Genomic DNA, 5,909 nt, shown 5'->3' on the forward strand with positions numbered 1-5,909 from the left:
CAGGGGAGAGGTGGGGTGCAGGGGAGAGGCCACTCCAGGTGTGGGTGCAGGGGGGAGGCCACTCCAGGTGTGGGGGGCAGGGGAGAGGCCACTCCGGGTGTGGGGGGCAGGGGAGAGGCCACTCCGGGTGTGGGGCACAGGGGAGAGGCCACTCTGGGTGTGGGGCACAGGGGAGAGGCCACTCTGGGTGTGGGGCACAGGGGAGAGGCCACTCCAGGTGTGGGGGGCAGGGAGAGGCCACTCCAGGGCCCCGGCTGAGGGGCGGAGGAAGCGCATCCCTCCCTGCTGCTTCAGGGCCAGTGCACCCAGCTGGATTAGCAGGACTGGTGGAATTCGGGGCACAGACCCTGGGCGGGACCCTGATGGTCTCTGAGCCCCTTTTCCTCTGTAAAGTGAGACGTGTCTTCAGGGGAGTGTCTAAGGACAGCCGTTGGCAAGCCAGGGCCTCAGCCCCCTGCCTGCTTTAAAGGCCTGGGTCAGTTCAGCGTAGTTTGAATTTGGGAAGTGAGAGGTGAAAATCAGATTCCAGCGTCCCTGGGCCACTTGTATTGGCGCTGGCCCCCCCTTACCGTGGTCGTGACTGCCTGGGGGCGCAGTGGCCTAATGAAGCAGGCTGGACAGGCAGGCTGACTCTGGACTTGGTTCACGTTGTCCACCCCTGCTTGGAGGAAGCAGATCGCCGGTCCGCCAACCTTCCACTAGCCTCGCCCGGGGCTGTTCTAAGCCCAGAGGGGCAGAAGTGGACAAAAGGACAGAATTGCCAGCCCGCAGAGCTCTCATACAGCACCTTGCGGGGCCTCCCTGAGTTTGAGCCCGCGGGCTCGCCCGCCAGACCCCTGCCCCTCGGCAGTGCATGCCAGTGGGCCCCCTGTTCTGCTCCCCGCTGTCTCTGGGGTGTCCTCCCCACCACACCTTGGGCCTGTGCCCCAGCTCTTCTAAGCAGGCAGGAGAAGAGACAGTTCACACGTGTCTGTGGACCAGCAGGAGGGTGAAGGCAGGATGGGGGGGGGGGAGGAAGCCTTCGCAGGCTGGGCGTGCAGTCGGTGGGGCCATTTTGGAAAGTTGTCTAGACCGAACTTAAAAACTTAATAAATTAATAACATCTTCACCTTTTTGATTAATTCCTCGTATGGGCACCCTGGGCTTGTTCCCGGCCTGAGAGGGAAGGGCGAGCTTCCTGTTTCCCACTTCTGAGTCTATAGCAGCCGGACCCCAGTCCGCTGAGGGTCTTCCTCGTTCTCATTTTGTTCAGTTTTTAGTACAAATGGTGCTGGGTGTTAGCAGATGCTTTCTCCGCTCTCTCGATTCTGTCGTGGGTTTTTCATGCGGTTTTTACCTTTTCTTGGTGGCTCGTCCTTCGACGGGGTCCGTGAGGTCACCTTGCGTCTCAGAGTGACCCTCTGGGTAGGCGTGGGGTCCGCGTGACGGGTTGTTGGGTTCTGTCTGCTGGTGCTGAGACTTTTCACACGTGTTCATCTGTGATCCTGAGCTGTTGTTCTCCCTTCTGTGATGCCCAGCTCTGGTTTTGGGTTTCAGAGAACTAGGAGGTAGGGAGTTTTTAACGTAAAACTATAAAACCTTCGGTTCCTTGCTCCGTCCAGCCACGTTTCAGAGGCTTAGGAGCTGCCGTGACCGCTGCTGTGTTGGGCAGCTCAGATAAAGGGCATTTCCCACACTGGAACATTCTATCGGACAGGGCAGCCCGAGGAAGACCAGCTGTCTCTGCCCACACACAGCTGGGTCATCAGCTCCACTGGCATTTTGAGGTGGGAGCAGCTCAGAAGAGGAGCGGAAGTGAGGGATTGGTTTCGGGGGTGGAAGTGCACACCTCGAATTCGGAGGGGGTGAGAACCACCCTATTCTGTGACTCCCTTCTGGCCAGGTGGCCAGGCAGAGCCCTGACCATGGTAGGGCCCTGACCATGGGTGTCAGGCCTTTTCTATCACCTCTCCCTGCCTTCACATCCTTTGGGGGGGGGGGGCTGTTAGGTTACAGAGGCTGGAGTCCGCTCCCCGCCCCTGCTGGTGGTCAGTGACGGTGCCATGTCCTGTCCTAGACAACTCAGGCCCATCCTGGCAGGCTGAGGACGCCCAGGGAGAGCAGTTCTACCAGCAGAGCCAGACCTACGTGGCCACCAACCAGCAGCTGCAGCAGGCAGGTGTCAGCTTGAAGCAGAAGTGCAAGGACCTGCGGGAAGCCGGCGAGGAGCTGGAGCACGCCATCGGCCAGGTGAAGCAGGTGGCGCTGGCAGGCACGCAGGCGGCCTCCGGCTGAGCTGACCAAATGCGTGCTGAACGCACACCCCACAGTAGGGCCTCAGCCTCCCGTGACTGCTGACCTGGCCCTGGCTTCCGGAAGCAGGCCGAGGCCCTGCTCCTCGGCTTGGACACACCTGATACCCGGGGACCCGGGCCAGAGCCTGCCTGGGTGCGAGTGGCAGCAGGGAGACGTGGCTGTGATGGGCGCGCCAGCTCCCGGGGTGCTGCTCGCCCCCGGGCTTTCTCTCCCTGATCGCAGACTCGACTCTGCAGGGACCCCAGGACCCAGAAAGGTCCCTTCTCCCAGTCTTCCTACTTGGCCGTGTTACCCCATTAAGCTGACACGACCCGCCCTGCCAGCCCACACATCTCTGAGCTGCAGCCACCGAAGTTCTGGATCAGGATGGGGGTTCTCTCCCCTCCTTCACCGCAGGGCCCCCGAGGAGTGATCACTCCGTGTGCAGGAGCCGCCCGCAGGGCATCGGGCTTCCTGGCCGGAGGCCTGGGCGCCCCCTCAGGCGGGGCCAGGTCTGATGGAAGCTTGTCAGCCCCCGCGCTGTATCTGACTCGATTGGGAGAAAAGACTGACCAGCCAGCTGCCCCGAGCCCCTGACCGCCTTGTCCTGGAGGCCTCGCCTTGTCCTCGGGAGGGGGGCAGGTGAGGCTCTTGAAAAGGCCTAAAGACAGGTCCCGAGGAAGCTGTTGGCCAGCGAGAAGTGACCCTGAGGCTGGGCCCGTCATGGGAGTCCCGCCTGGGGACCTGGGTAAAATCCATCCCTGGCTGCCCTGCCAACTGCTCTTTCTGCCCCTCCGCCCCCCACACTGGTCTCGCCCCCACCGCTGCCCACCCTGGCCACGACGTGGGGTCTCGCCTGACCCAGGCCCAGGTGGAAGGCTGAGAAGCCCGTTCCCATCCACCCCCATCTGGTGTGACCGCTGGAGGTGGCGCTGCAGACAGCGTGGGCAGCAGTTCAGTAGCCCCGTTTATTAAAGGCGCATGTGACACGCGGGGTCCACGCTTCCTTCCGCCAACAGATGGCTGCATGAGTCGGGGTGTGGCTATTTACACACGTCCTGTAACACTGCGGACACCAGAAGGTGCGGGAGTGGAGGGAGAGACTGAGATGACCGGGCTGAGCTGTGGGCTGCTGTGGCCACTGATGTGACGACGGCTGAGTAGGGGTGAGGTGACACTGCGGAGGCACGGCACCCTGATCCAGCGCCCAGCCGGTGGTGTCTGTCCGCCCTGGGCGGAGGGCACTGGTTGGGGTGCCAGGCACGCCCTCAGCTGGCCCCTCGGAGACGCAGGCAGATGGGGTCTCTGGCCCAGTGGCCTGTGTCCCCTCTGGGCGGCCGTGCGGTGTCCTGAGGAGACTGGGCTTCCAGGGCAAGTCCTGCGAATCCCTAGACTTGAGCGCTCCAGCTTCGGCTTCAAGCTGAGTGGTCAGTGATGGCTGATCTCCGGGAAACGGCTGTTCTTCCCGGGGCCCCCACCATTCATCCTCCCGCAGGCAGGGTTCTGGGGTGTGCTGTGGCCAAGGTGTCGGGGCAGTGGAGAAGGCAACGGTGGCCGCTGGACGTGGCATGGGCGCGGGCTCCCTGGCCAGCAGACCAGGCAAGCGCCGGCGCCGCCAGCTTCTCCCTCAGGCAGTGGCTGCTCCGCCTGCCCGAGGGAGCTCTGAGGCTTGGCGCCTAGCCCACGTGTGGAAACTGAGGCACAAGTGGCAAGAGCACTGCCCAGGGTCTCCCAGTCCGTGTGGCCCCTCCGCTTGAACCCCTGACTGAGCCAGCCGGGTCTGCGCCCTGTCCCCGCCACGTCAGGGGTGGCCGGCCCGTGACGGCCTGACCCGCCAGCCTCTGGCTGCCCCGGATCTGCGGAGCTCGCAGGACACCTCCCGGCCTTCAGGGACAGAGGCGGTCTCTGAGATGTGCCTTGGGTCCTCCTGTGTCCACCGGCAAGGCCCGTCCAGTCATCCTAGGTGTTTCCTCAGCTGGTTGCAGCTGTGCTCACAGGGGTGTCCAGCACGCCGGCTCTGCTCTGCACACACCTGTGTGCCTGTCGGGGTGTCTCATGGAGTGGGGTGCAAGGCGATACATGTTTGAGAAGCAGCAGAATGTGTCTGGGGTAGGATCTGGGCCAGTGGGACCCACAGTGTCCGTTGGTCAAGAATGGTCCTGCCAGAGGGGACACTCCCCGCCCTGGGCGATGTCTGGCCCGTGGGGGCCAGGACGGGGAGAGCCTGAGCACAGCTTCCCCCGCTCACCCCACTTCACTCCTTCCAGAGCCGGGACGCGGCCAGAAGGGAGGCCCTTGGCTCTGCCGAGGACGGCACTCCCAGAGCAGAGCTGGTCACGCACTCCCCCGGGGAGAGCAGCGGGTGCCGGCGCCTCCAGCTGGCCTCGGCCCAGCACCTACTCCGAGGGCCAAGGCAGCAGTGTTGTCCCCCACAGCACTGCTGGCCCGCAGGGAGCCCAGGCCCCAGGCCTTTCCCCGGGGTCTCCTTTGCCCTGTACTAGACCTTTGGGACCCCAGAAGGGTCACTTCCAAGACATCATGGCCTCCCCACGCCCAGCACCTCTGCGCCCAGCCAGGGTCTCCCGGCCGGCAGCCAGTGGGAGGCGGAGGTGCCCCCGCGAGCCGCAGGGGCCCTCGCCCACCCACGAGCCTGCCTCTGCCGCTCCTTCCGGGGGCTGGGGGGCCGCGGTGTTGCTCCCGCCTCCTCACTGTCCACCGAGGCTGCCTTGGGCTCCCTAGACGGCGGAGGGCTGGTCTGCTGAGCTCCCTCCTCGGGCTCCCCAGCTGGGGCTGAGCAGCAGGCAAACTGGCAACGTCATTGTTAACCAATTACGCTGCCCTGGTAATCACAGGCACTGTCCCCGTGCCAGTGCATGCCGCGGGCCCAGCGGGCAGCAGGCCGCGCGCCACCCTCTAGCACTGCCCCGGCAGCAGGTGCAGTGACCTCCCCGCGACTGTGGAGAGCAGAGGGACGGGTCATGCCGCAGGCCTGGCACGCAGTGGGCGGCCTGGGGCTGGCGGGTGGTCCCTGTGCCAGCAAAGCTGGAGCCAGGCGCCCTCCTTGTCTCCCTAGCCAGGACTGGGGGTTCAGGCCAGAGCCCCTGCTCCTTCCACAGCCCCCCAGCTCAGAAGCAAGCGTCCCGGAGTGAGGTGTGTGGCCAGTGCCAGCTGGGGCGGGGCTCCCAGAGCAGGGGCTGGGCAGGCAGGCCCCGGCCGCTCCCTGGTGGCCAGGAGGCCCTGTGCGCTGTAGCGGAGGCCGGCCAGGCTGCTACTCCAGGAGGCTGGCGGGGGCGGGGGCTTTCTCCACGCCCGGGTCCGGGGTGGCCACCACCATGGGGCTGGGCACATAGTTGAAAGGTGGGACGCGGGCAGAACGGCTGGGCGAGCCATGCCGGCTGGTGGGGAAGCCCCCTACAGCCACGCCCAGGCCCTCGTGGACGAAGGGGGCAGAGGCTGGCGCCTTGGCTAAGCTGGGCCCATCCACGTCGCTGCCCAGGAGGGGGTTGGGGCCGCTGGCCGGGGCCAGAGGGGCCCCCCTGCTCTCCAGGCTCGGCGACGTGCTGGAGTTGGTCTTGGAGGTGGCAAAATCCTCGGTCTGCACCACCGCGTCGCTGGTCTTGCGCTGCAGGCCGTCC

Source organism: Condylura cristata, unplaced genomic scaffold (assembly GCF_000260355.1).
Source record: "Condylura cristata isolate star-nosed mole 26May11 unplaced genomic scaffold, ConCri1.0 scaffold00025, whole genome shotgun sequence".
In the NCBI taxonomy this organism is placed as follows: Eukaryota; Metazoa; Chordata; class Mammalia; order Eulipotyphla; family Talpidae; genus Condylura; species Condylura cristata.